Raw genomic sequence first — 13,726 nt, 5'->3', positions numbered from 1 at the left:
AGGATGGATGTGCTGGAAATGAGATGTTTGAGGACAATGTGTGGTGTGAGGTGGTTTGATCGAGTGAGTAACGTAAGGGTAAGAGAAATGTGTGGAAATAAAAAGAGCGTGGTTGAGAGAGCAGAGGAGGGTGTTTTGAAGTGGTTTGGGCACATGGAGAGAATGAGTGAGGAAAGATTGACCAAGAGGATATATGTGTCGGAGGTGGAGGGAACGAGGAGAAGAGGGAGACCAAATTGGAGGTGGAAAGATGGAGTGAAAAAGATTTTGTGTGATCGGGGCCTGAACATGCAGGAGGGTGAAAGGAGGGCAAGGAATAGAGTGAATTGGAGCGATGTGGTATACCGGGGTTAACGTGCTGGCAGTGGATTGAATCAGGGCATGTGAAGCGTCTGGGGAAAACCATGGAAGGCTGTGTAGGTATGTATATTTGCGTGTGTGGACGTATGTATATACATGTGTATGGGGGGGGGGTTGGGCCATTTCTTTCGTCTGTTTCCTTGCGCTACCTCGCAAACGCGGGAGACAGCGACAAAGTATAAAAAAAAAAAAAATATATATATATATATATATATATATATATATATATATATATATATATATATATATATATATTATCCCTGGGGATAGGGGAGAAAAGAATACTTCCCACGTATTCCCTGCGTGTTGTAGAAGGCGACTAAAAGGGAAGGGAGTGGGGGGCTGGAAATCCTTCCCTCTCGTAATTTGTTTAATTTTCCAAAAGAGGGAACAGAGAAGGGGGTCAGGTGAGGATATTTACTCTAAGGCCGAGTCCTCTGTTCTTAACGCTACCTCGCTAATGCGGGAAATGGCGAATAGTATGAATTTTTTTTTTTTTCTGTCTCCCGCATTTGCGAGGTAGCGCAAGGAAACAGACGAAAGAAATGGCCCAACCCACCCCCATACACATGTATATACATACGTCCACACACACAAATATACATACCTACACAGCTTTCCATGGTTTACCCTAGATGTGTCACATGCCCTGATTTAATCCACTGACAGCACGTCAACCCCGGTATATCACATCGATCCAATTCACTCTATTCCTTGCCCTCCTCCTTTCACCCTCCTGCATGTTCAGGCCCCGATCACTCAAAATCTTTTTCACTCCATCTTTCCACCTCCAATTTGGTCTCCCTCTTCTCCTCGTTCCCTCCACCTCTGACACATATATCCTCTTGGTCAATCTTTCCTCACTCATTCTCTCCATGTGCCCAAACCACTTCAAAACACCCTCTTCTGCTCTCTCAACCACGCTCTTTTTATTTCCACAAATCTCTGTTACCCTTACGTTACTTACTCGATCAAACCACCTCACACCACACATTGTCCTCAAACATCTCATTTCCAGCACATCCATCCTCCTGCGCACAACTCTATCCATAGCCCACGCCTCGCAACCATACAACATTGTTGGAACCACTATTCCTTCAAACATACCCATTTTTGCTTTCCGAGATAATGTTCTCGACTTCCACACATTCTTCAAGGCTCCCAGAATTTTCGCCCCTCCCCCACCCTATGATCTACTTCCGCTTCCATGGTTCCATCCGCTGCCAGATCCACTCCCAGATATCTAAAACACTTCACTTCCTCCAGTTTTTCTCCATTCAAACTTACCTCCCAAATGACTTGACCCTCAACCCTACTGTACCTAATAACCTTGCTCTTATTCACATTTACTCTTAACTTTCTTCTTTCACACACTTTACCAAACTCAGTCACCAGCTTCTGCAGTTTCTCACATGAATCAGCCACCAGCGCTGTATCATCAGCGAACAACAACTGACTCACTTCCCAAGCTCTCTCATCCACAACAGACTTCATACTCGCCCCTCTTTCCAAAACTCTTGCATTCACCTCCCTAACAACCCCATCCATAAACAAATTAAACAACCATGGAGACATCACACACCCCTGCCACAAACCTACTTTCACTGAGAACCAATCACTCTCCTCTCTTCCTACACGTACACATGCCTTACATCCTCGATAAAAACTTTTCACTGCTTCTAACAACTTGCCTCCCACACCATATATTCTTAATACCTTCCACAGAGCATCTCTATCAACTCTATCATATGCTTTCTCCAGATCCATAAATGCTACATACAAATCCATTTGCTTTTCTAAGTATTTTTCACATACATTCTTCAAAGCAAACACCTGATCCACACATCCTCTACCACTTCTGAAACCACACTGCTCTTCCCCAATCTCATGCTCTGTACATGCCTTCACCCTCTCAATCAATACCCTCCCATATAATTTACCAGGAATACTCAACAAACTTATACCTCTGTAATTTGAGCACTCACTCTTATCCTCTTTGCCTTTGTACAATGGCACTATGCACGCATTCCGACAATCCTCAGGCACCTCACCATGAGTCATACATACATTAAATACCTTACCAACTAGTCAATAATACAGTCACCCCCTTTTTTAATCAATTCTACTGCAATACCATCGAAACCTGTTGCCTTGCCGGCTTTCATCTTCCGCAAAGCTTTTACTACCTCTTCTCTGTTTACCAAATCATTTTCCCTAACCCTCTCACTTTGCACACCACCTCGACCAAAACACCCTATATCTGCCACTCTATCATCAAACACATTCAACAAACCTTCAAAATACTCACTCCATCTCCTTCTCACATCACCACTACTTGTTATCACCTCCCCATTAGCGCCTTTCACTGAAGTTCCCATTTGCTCCCTTGTCTTAAGCACTTTATTTACATCCTTCCAGATCATCAGGTGTTTGCTTTGAAGAATGTATTTGAGAAATACTTAGAAAAGCAAATGGATTTGTATGTAGCATTTATGGATCTGGAGAAGGCATATGATAGAGTTGATAGAGATGCTCTGTGGAAGGTATTAAGAATATATGGTGTGGGAGGCAAGTTGTTAGAAGCAGTGAAAAGTTTATATCGAGGATGTAAGGCATGGGTACGTGTAGGAAGAGAGGAAAGTGATTGGTTCTCAGTGAATGTAAGTCTGTTGGGGATGAGAGAGCTTGGGAAGTGAGTCAGTTGTTGTTCACTAATGATACAGCGCTGGTGGCTGATTCATGTAAGAAACTGCAGAAGCTGGTGACTGAGTTTGGTAAAGTGTGTGAAAGAAGAAAGTTAAGAGTAAATGTGAATAAGAGCAAGGTTATTAGGTACAGTAGGGTTGAGGGTCAAGTCAATTGGGAGGTAAGTTTGAATGGAGAAAATCTGGAGGAAGTAAAGTGTTTTAGATATCTGGGAGTGGATCTGCCAGCGGATGGAACCATGGAAGCGGAAGTGAATCATAGGGTGGGGAAGGGGGCGAAAATCCTGGGAGCCTTGAAGAATGTGTGGAAGTCGAGAACATTATCTCAGAAAGCAAAAATGGGTATGTTTGAAGGAATAGTGGTTCCAACAATGTTGTATGGTTGCGAGGCGTGGGCTATGGATAGAGTTGTGCGCAGGAGGATGGATGTGCTGGAAATGAGATGTTTGAGGACAATGTGTAGTGTGAGGTGGTTTGATCGAGTGAGTAACATAAGGGTAAGAGAGATGTGTGGAAATAAAAAGAGTGTGGTTGAGAGAGCAGAACAGGGTGTTTTGAAGTGGTTTGGGCACATGGAGAGAATGAGTGAGGAAAGATTGACCAAGAGGATATATGTGTCGGAGGTGGAGGGAACGAGGAGAAGAGGGAGACCAAATTGGAGGTGGAAAGATGGAGTGAAAAAGATTTTGTGTGATCGGGGCCTGAACATGCAGGAGGGTGAAAGGAGGGCAAGGAATAGAGTGAATTGGAGCGATGTGGTATACCGGGGTTGACGTGCTGTCAGTGGATTGAATCAAGGCATGTGAAGCGTCTGGGGTAAACCATGGAAAGCTGTGTAGGTATGTATATTTGCGTGTGTGGACGTATGTATATATATATATATATATATATATATATATATATATATATATATATATATATATATATATATATTTTTCATGTTTCATAAGCCTTATTCAGGGATTGGTGTTTACACAGACAAAACCTTACTTCTTTCAAAAATATCGATATCATATTGAGAAAATTTTCACCTGGATGTTTTGGCTCTGAGTGAAATGAAGCTCAAGGGTAAATGGGAAGAGTGGTTTCGGAATGTTTTGGGAGTAAAGTCAGGGGTTAGTGAGAGGACAAGAGCAAAGGAAGGAGTAGCACTACTCCTGAAACAGGAATTGTGAGTGTATGTGATAGAGTGTAAGAAAGTAAACTCTAGGTTGATATGGGTAAAAGTGAAAGTGGACGGAGAGGGATGGGCGATTATTGGGGTCTATGCACCTGATCATGAGAAGAAAGCTCATGTGAGGCAAGTGTTTTGGGAGCACCTGAGTGAGTGTGTTAGCAGTTTTGATGCACGAGACCAAGTTATAGTGATGGGTGATTTGAATGCAAAGGTGAGTAACGTGACAGTTGAGGGAATAATTGGTGTACATGGGGTGTTTAGTTTTGTAAATGGAAATGGTGAAGAGCTTGTAGATTTGTGCTGAAAAAGACTGGTCATTGGGAATACCTGGTTTAAAAAGTATGAAAGTAGGAGAGATGGCCAAAGAGCATTATTGGATTACGAGTTAATTGATAGGCATGTGAAAGAGAGACTTTTGGATGTTAATGTGCTGTGAGGTGCAACTGGAGGGATGTCTGATCATTACCTTGTGGAGGCGATGGTGAGGATTTGTAGAGGTTTTCAGAAAAGAAGAGTGAATGTTGGGGTGAAGAGAGTGGTGAGAGTAAGTGAGCTTGCGAAGGAGACTCGTGTGAGGAAGTACCAGGAAAGACTGAGTGCAGACTGGAAAAAGGTGTGAGAAAAGGATGTAAGGGGAGAGGGGGAGGAATGGGATGTATTTAGGGAAGCAGTGATGGCTTGCGCAAAAGATGCTTGTGGCATGAGAAGTGTGGGAGGTGGGCAGATTAGAAAGGGTAGTGAGTGGTAGGATGAAGAAGTAAGATTATTAGTGAAAGAGAAGAAAAAGGCATTTGGATGATTTTTGCAGGAAAATAGTGCAAATGACTGGGGGATGTATAATGAGAGTTGGGTAAGAGAGTATCATTAAATTTTAGGGAGAATAAAAAGATGTTTTGGAAGGAGGTAAATAAAGTGCATAAAACAAGAAAAAAAATGGAAACCGGTGGAAGGGGGGGATAATGGGGAGGTAATAACAAGTAGCGGTGATGTGAGAAGGAGATGGAGTGAGTATTTTGAAGATTTGTTGAATGTGTTAGATGATGAGAGAGGGCAGATATAGGGTGTTTTGGTCAAGGTGGTGTTTGAAGTGAGAGGGTCGGGGAGAATGAAATGGTAAACAGAGAAGAAGTGAAAGCTTTGCAGAAAATGAAAGCCAGCAAAGGCAGCAGGTTTGGATGGTATTGCAGTGGAATTTATTTAAAAAAGGGGTGACTGTGTTGTTGACTGGTTGGTGAGGATATTCATTGTATGTATGGCTCATGACAAAGTGCCTGACGATTGGCAGAATGCATGCATAGTGCCATTGTACAAAGGCAGAGGGGATAAAGGTGGGTGTTCAAATTACAGAGGTATAAGTTTGTTGAGTATTCCTGGGAAATTATATGGGAGGGTATTGATTGAGAGGGTGAAGGCATGTACAGAGCAACAGATTGGGGAAGAGCAGTATGGTTTCAGAAGTGGTAGAGGATGTGTGGATCAGGTGTTTGCTTTGAAGAATGTATGTGAGAAATACTTAGAAAAACAAATGGATTTGTATGTAAAACTATGGATCTGGAGAAGGGATATTAGAGAGTTGATACAGATGCTTTGTGGATGGTATTATGAGTATATGGTGTGGGAGGCAAGATGCTTTAAGTAGTGAAAAGATTTTATCAAGGATGTAAGGCATGTGTACGAGTAGGAAGAGAGGAAAGTGACTGGTTCTCAGTGAATGTTGGTTTGTGGCAGGGGTGCGTGATGTCTCCATGGTTGTTTAATTTGTTTATGGATGGGGTTGTTAGTGAGATGAATGCAAGAGTTTTGGAGAGAGGGGCAAGTATGCAGTCTGTTGAGGATGAGAGGGCTTGGGAAGTGAGTCAGTTGTTGTTTGCTGATGATACAGTGCTGGTCGCTGATTCGGGTGAGAAACTGCAGAAGCTGGTGACTGAGCTTGGTAAAGTGTAAGAAAGAAAAAAGCTGAGAGTAAATGTGAATAAGAGTAAGGTTATTAGGTACAGTACATTTGGGAGGTAAGTTTGGATGGAGAAAAACTGGAGAAAGTGAAGTGTTTTATATATCTATGAGTGGATTTGGCAGCGGATGGAACCATGGAAGCGGAAGTGAGTCAGAGTGGGGGAAGCAGCAAAAGTTCTAGGAGCATTGAAAAATGTGTGGAAGGCGAAAACATTATCTCAGAAAGCAAAAATGGGTAAGTTTGAAGAAACAGAGGTTCCAACAATGTTATTTGGTTGTGAGGCATGGGCTATAAATAGGGTTGTGCGGAGGAGGGTGGATGTGTTGGATATGAGATGTTTGAGGACAATATGTGGTGTGAGGTGGTTAGATTGAGTAAGTAATGAAAGGGTAAGAGAGATGTGTGGTAATGAAAAAGAGTGTAGTTGAGAGAGCAGAAGATGGTGTATTGAAATGGTTTGGTCACATGGAGAGAATAAGTGAGGAAAGATTGACAAAGAGGATATATGTGTCAGAGATGGAGGGAACAAGGAGAAAAGGGAGACCAAATTGGAGGTGGAAGGATGGAGTGAAAAAGATTTTGAGTGATAGGGGCCTGAAGATGCAGGAGTGTGAAAGGTGTGCAAGGAATAGAGTGAATTGGAACAATGTGGTATACCAGGGTCAACGTGCTGTCAATGGATTGAACCAGGGCATGTGAAGCATCTGGGGTAAACCATGGAAAGTTTTGTAGGGCCTGGATGTGGAAAGGGAGCTGTGGTTTCGGTGCATTATACATGAAAGCTAGAGAATGTGAACAAATGTGGCCTTGGTTGTCTTTTCCCAGGGCTTCCCCACACGCATGTGGGGGGATGGGGTTGTAATTTCATGCCTGGCGGGGTGGCAACGGTTATGAACAAAGGCGGCAAGTATGAATTATGTACATGTGTATATATGTATATGTCTTTGTATGTATATATATGTATATGTAGAAATGTATGGGTATGTACATGTGTGTCTGTGGACATGTATGTATATACATGTGTATGTGGGTGGGTTGGGCCATTCTTTCATGTTTCCCTGCGCTACCTCGCTAATGCGGGAAGCAGCGAGAAAGTATAATAAAAAATAATAAAAAATAATTCAACATTACTGTATATAATCAACTATATTAGTCAATGCACACATCTGGCTTCCCATTGATAATGATGCACATGTACTTTGACAAGTCATTTGTTACTTCGACATAATATTTTTTTCCAACAGTGCTCTTATGCTGCCAATGACATCTATGGATGAGATGTGAAATCATTCAGAAGCTAGGAATACAAAATGAGCCACAGATTATCAGAACAAATATCTTGTCTGGGCAGAGAAAGAGTTGTGAAAGCCATGTTCTAAAAGCAGGAAGTAGCACTGTAAGTTTGTGACGGGTTGGTACAATGTCAGAGGGTTCTTGGATGCAACTGATAGAGCACTAGCATTATGGTTTGCAGTTAAAAGAAGTTCTTTGTACCCTTTTTAAAGTTCCTTGCTTAATTTCATGTTATGTACTCTGGTTGCTCTATCCCTACATTTCTCAAATAACTGTTCACTGTCTATGTCACTGATCTGTTTGAAAAAATTCAAGATTAAGATCAGGCCACCATCCACTCTTCTCCCTTCCAAGGTGGGCAAATCTAAACCCTTTAGCCTTTCTCTGTAATTCAACTCTCTGAGTTCTGACCCATCTCCAAAATCATACACAACCCATATTGTCTTGCCCCCCTTACTCCTCATTACCTCATTTCTATTCACAGTAACTCTTAACTTACTCCTCTCACACACTCACTTTAACTTGGACACCAGCTTCTGCAGTTTCTCTCTAAAGTCTGCCATCAGCACCATGTCATTTGCAAACAATAAATAAGTTACCTCTTTGCTCCTGCTCCCCCATCCTATCCCCAGCATACTGTAAAACCATTCCTCCTTAAAAGAAGTTACCTCCTTGCTTCCCCTCCCCATCTCATCCCAAGCATACTTTAAAATCATTCCTCTTTCCAAGATCCTTGCATTAACCTCTCCCACCACTATATCCATGATCATATTAAATGGTCATAGTGACATTTCACACCTCTACCATGTACCCATATTCAACCACCATGTATTCATGTTCAACCAAACCACTTTCACTCCTCACTTCCAACTTGCACACAAGCCTTACTTTCCTGACAAAAACTTCTTACTGCACCTAGTAGCTTTCCCCCAACATTTTATATTTGTAGCACTATCCACAAGGCAACTCCAGGTACATAAATGCCACATACAAATAATTTTCTTTCTCCAATCATTTCTGATGCATGGAACATGTATGAATGGCATACAATTCGGTGAAAGTCTTGCATAAGATGAACTGCAGCAAAGTAACAAGAGTGGATGAGATGGCAGCTGAATTTCTTAAAAAGGGGTAGACTAAGTTGTTGACCGGTTTGTTAGTATTTTCAATGTATGTGTACCTGGGGAGTGGAGGAATGCCTCTTCAAAAAGGTTAGGGGGATAAACATAAATGTTCAAATTACTGAGGCAAAAGTTTGTTGAGTGAACTTAGTAAGTCGTATAAGAGAGTGGTGACTGATAGGCTGGTAGCATGCAAGAGCATCAGGCTGGGAGGAACACTACAGCTCCAGGAGCAGGATAGGTTGATCATGTGTTTGCTTTGAAGAATGTGAATGAAATACTTACAAGGGACAGAAGGATTTGTTCTGTGGCATTTATGAATCTGGAATAAGCACATGAGAGGGTCTATTGATAGAGAAACTTTTGTGGAGAGTGTTATGAATATATGATGTGGGAAGAATTCTATTAGAAGCAATGAAGAGGTTTTATCATGAGAGTAAGGCATGTGCATGAACAGGAAGAGGGGATAGTGAGCTGTTTCTGGTAAAGGTGGGTCTGTGGGAGGGGTATGTGATGTCACCATGGATGTTCAATCTGGTTATGGATGGGGCAGTGGGGAAGTAAATCCAACAGTCCTGGAGAGAGGGGCAGGTCTGCAGTCTCCCATAGGTTGAGAGGGCCTAGGGGGTGAGTAAGTTATTGTTTGCTGATGGCACAGCTCCACAGGAAGATCTGAATGAGAAACTGCAGATAGAGGGTTCTAAGTTTGGGAGAGTGTGCAAAAAGGAAGTTGAAATTAAATATCAGTAAGAGCAAGGTCATTAGGTTTTACATTAAAGAAAGAGAGCTTATTTGGAGCATGATTTTCAGAGGAGAGTATCTGAAAACTGGATATTGTTTTTGATAAATGGAAGTGGACATGAAAGTGAATGGAACCATGGGATCTGAAAGGAGCTATAAAGTGCGTGAAGGGCAAAGGTCCTAGGCACAATGAGGAATGTAAGGAAAGAGACATCTTTGTCTGTAAGGGAAAAGATGGGTATGTTTGATGATAAAGTGGTCCCATCAGTGTTGTATGGATGCAAAGCATGGGTTCTATATGACAAAGTTCAGAACCTGAATGTGTTGGATATTAAATGTCTGAGGACTGTAAGTGATGTGAGAAGGGTTCATCTGGCAAGAAATGATTAGCCAAAAAAGAGGAGGGTAAGTATGAGGAGTATGTATGAAAAAGCTGAAAGGAAGCACTGAAATGATCTGGACATACAAAGGAGATGTGGAGAGAATGACTAGAAGGGTAAATTTGCCAAAAAAGTAAAAAAAAAAAAAAAAAAAAAAGGGAACCATAGAAAAGACAGAAAGATGGATTAAAAGAGGTTTTGAATATTCTGAAGATTCAAAAGGATGTAAAGCATTCAAGTGATAAGAGCAAATTGGATTGATGTGGTATAGAAGGAGTAATGTGCTGTTTATGGGCTAAAACACGACTTATGTAGCAGTCACGAGAATCCACGGACAGCTCTCTTGGGTCAGGTTGTGGACAGGGAGCTCTGTATTCAGTGCATTATACATAACAGCTAGAAAATGAATGTACGCATATGAGGCTATTCCTTCATCTGTTCCTGGTGCCACATTGCTAATGTGAGAAACAGCAAACAAGTGCAACAAAAAATATGTCAGTGTATTACTCTAAAACAGCTTACATAAACCTTTACACATTTGTTGTTTTATACCTAGCATCAATTAACAAGAAAGGTCAACATGTGTTACAGCAAAGATCAGTATTTCCGAAGACAAAGCAGAAATGACAGTGTTAAATAGATATAAGTCTTGGGCTTTGAATACAAAAGATAAGAAGATAGTGGATGAGCTGAAAATTATATGCCTGAAGATAATATAGTGTAAGGGGGCTGTTTGCCTATAAAATGAGTGTAAAAGAGAGGTATCAATTAGTGGTGTGATAAAGGAAGCCAAAAGGCTGTGCTAAAATGGTTTTAATATGTACATAGGATGAGCAAAAAAAGGCTAGGAGGAATTATGTGCCAGACTTAGAGAGCAGGGAGGAGGGGGAGATCAAGAAGGATACAAAAGTCCGGTGTTAATGAGATATGCAGGTATAAGGACCTGAACATTAGGATATTCATGTGTCAATATGTGTTACAGCTAAGACCTGTAGTTCTGAGGTTGAAGTGGTAATGACAGTGTCAAACAGGCCTTGAACACAAAAGATCGGACGTTAGTGGATGAGTTAGAAACTATATGCCTTATGATGATATAAACAGTGTGGGTAACGATTGCCAATGGAATCAGGGTGTAAAAGATGGGTATTTGTTGGTGGTGTGATAGGAGCCAAGAGGGCTGTGCTAAAATGGTTTTAATATGTGCAGAGGATGGGCAAAGAAAAACTAAGAGGAATTTTGTGTCTGACATGGAGGCAGCAAGAAAGAGGGGGAGATTAAAGGAGACAAAAGTTAGGTGTTAATGAACATTCAGGGGAATGAGAGGCTTGCATGGGACAGAATGAACTCGAACAATGTGGTATATGTGTGTAACGTGCTGCTAAAAGGCTGAATGAGGGCATATAAAAGGTCAGGGTAAACCTCAGGGTAGTCTGTGGAGTTCAGATGTTGACAGCATGCTTAGGTTTAGATAAATTATTCACAACAGCTTCAAGGAGGAAGAGTGCAAATGAAGCCCATTTTTTGTTTGTTCCTAAGGCTGGAGAGGCAATTGGGCATAAGAAAAAAAATGCTTAAAGCTGTCATGTTCTGAGTAGTTACAGATATACAGTCAAGTACTTTTAAACATTGAGAGAGTATCAAAAATTTGTCTGGTAAAATACCTAGGAGACTCTTGTAATAGGCATATTCTCATATAAATCAATGTCTAGATCTGGCAAATGCTGGGTAATAAAGCTTCTGAGAAGGATTTATCATTTTCTTCCATTTCTAAACTTAAGTCAAGAAGTAGCAAAATTAATGTCACTAACTGTTAAAAAAATCTAAAATCCTGAAGTTAAACCTTTGATCAGAAACAAGAATTCAAAACATATAAGAGAATATCTTTACCTAACATGCAAATACGCTGAATCTTTCTACTAAAGCTGCTGACAAAAAAGTAAGCTCGCAATATTTGATAAAAATCCAATATGATCAAGCTAAGCTCATGCTCAGGAACTGAACTGAAAACGTAAGCATGAATAAGCATGCAGATGCATGAGTCAGTTCCAACTTTGTACATGAGCTGTGGAGCAGTCTGAGAGGTAATCTCACCAAGTTTGACTGAAATCCAACTTGAATCAGCAGTGACAGTGATCAGACAATAAAGTTTGGGACTGGACACATGAACTGGACATACAAATTGACATACAAGTTGAGATACTACTATATGCCTACCACCAATGAAGTAGGGGATACAAAAGCTAACACTAACAGTATAATTTTCTTGAGTGTTAGGAGTTTTCATCCAGTTAAAAATGTCACATTACGTTTTAATCAAATCTGTTGAATTGGAAGTGTCCTACGGATTCTCTTGTTTAGATATGAAAGGGGAAAAGACCAGTCATTCCCAATCATCCTAATGCCAATGATACAGATAGAAAGAAAGCAAAGCCTCTAACTGGCTTTCACTTAATTACTGATTACGATGTGGTTTCATCTTTGTGTATAAAGAAACGAAAACTGCTTGGAAGACTTGGACATCTCATCCTGAGATAACAAAATCAAAGACCTCAATTCCTAATTCATTGTCATTCCTAGAAAAGTTTACTGTATTTACGTACTCACCAACATCTGAGCTTTCAACTGGGAATGAAGCACGGAAGGAGTTGTTCACCATGAAAAAGCGCCCTTTAGATAACTTGCTTTCAAGCAACATGTACTTCAGGCAGCATACCAAAGTGGCCATACCAGGGGTCAATGTCTTGTGGGCCCTCCAAAACTTTCAGATCTGAGCAACTGGGGTTGGGAGGAAAGGAACAATTTTTGGCAGCCAAAATGGTCTACCCTGCTCAAAATAACAAAAGCCTGAATAGTTAGTTATAGGTAACTGTAGCATTCTCAGCTGCAAGAAAGGCAAGATTTTCATGCATACTGTTATATACACCCTGCAGAAGATACTGTCCAAGACAAAACTTTACATACATATAAATTATAGACTATCATAATGCAAACCCTATTTTGTTTTCCAAAATGCATCATCACTCTTCTAACTTTTAAGTAGCTGAGAAAAAAATGAACAAAACACCTCCAAAATTGGAATAACAACCCTCAAGGGCCATTTATATAATGTCTCATGGATTCTGAGGCATCAGTAACATATAATAATATTATGTCCTGTATTCAATATGCTCATTTTTTTATTGTATGACCTTTTGAAAAGTCAAATTCACAAACTTCAATCAAAAACTTAAGACACTACAATTTCAGAAAGCCATTCTAAAAACTTAGCATTCAAGAAATGCTGACAAAGATAAAATACAGTGACTCCATTTTGTACTTGCATGTGCATTCTTGATTGCAAAAACTTTACCTATTTTCTTAACTGGCAAACTTTTCAGAAAACTGAGAATTAAAGTAATTACAACAGTCAGCGAGAATAAAGGTTTTTCAGAGTGAAACAATGAAGTTAATGAGGAAAATACGATGTCTGAAAAGACATAAATGGTATTCAATCAAACTCAATAAACCAGTAAAAGTTAGGATTATGCAGAGGACAAGCAAATGCTACGAACACATACAAAGTATCTGCTGAATGAAAGGATGGAAAAATGGGTGAAAAGTAAACATGTGTTTGTAGTGTGTTTTCAACCAAAGACAGTAAAATAAGTTTGCTTGTAGGAAAAATTATTCATACTTTTATGGTGGTAAGCAACCACAAACTTTTCTCCTTTCCCCTATGGGCTCAACATTAACTATGGATCCAATTAGTTCCATCAGAGATCTGTGTTCATAATTTCACGAAGAGTAATGAAAGGAAATTACATACGAGGAAATCTGAAAAGCTGAGGCATTAACGCAAGTGATTTCATGCAACATACTCAAGAGGATGAAGGGATATAACATGAAAAAAAGTAACAGAGCTAATGCATACAGAAAAGGAAAAAATTTATGAAGTAATTACAAGGTATAGAATAGAGGCAGTCAAGAAAAGTACATATAATATTGTTCAAAAAACT

The 13,726-nt window shown here is 40.3% G+C and overlaps 1 protein-coding gene across 4 annotated transcripts in view; it reads right to left on the bottom strand.

Annotated features, from left to right (window-relative positions):
* LOC139758189 (cytoplasmic dynein 1 light intermediate chain 2-like) overlaps positions 1-13,726 on the bottom strand; it is a 391,163-nt gene that overhangs the window by 74,550 nt on the left and 302,887 nt on the right. For 2 of the 4 annotated variants that reach the window (XR_011714787.1, XR_011714788.1), the window contains exon 6: positions 12,336-12,506. The exons of the other annotated variants lie outside the window; for them this stretch is intronic. The gene's annotated coding sequence lies outside the window, so the exon portion shown is untranslated. The remainder of the gene's footprint in view (positions 1-12,335; positions 12,507-13,726) is intronic. 4 annotated transcript variants of the gene reach the window in all.

The sequence above is a fragment of the Panulirus ornatus genome, chromosome 29 (genome assembly GCF_036320965.1).
Source record: "Panulirus ornatus isolate Po-2019 chromosome 29, ASM3632096v1, whole genome shotgun sequence".
Classification (NCBI taxonomy): domain Eukaryota; kingdom Metazoa; phylum Arthropoda; class Malacostraca; order Decapoda; family Palinuridae; genus Panulirus; species Panulirus ornatus.
This window is presented reverse-complemented; position numbering and strand designations above follow the sequence as displayed.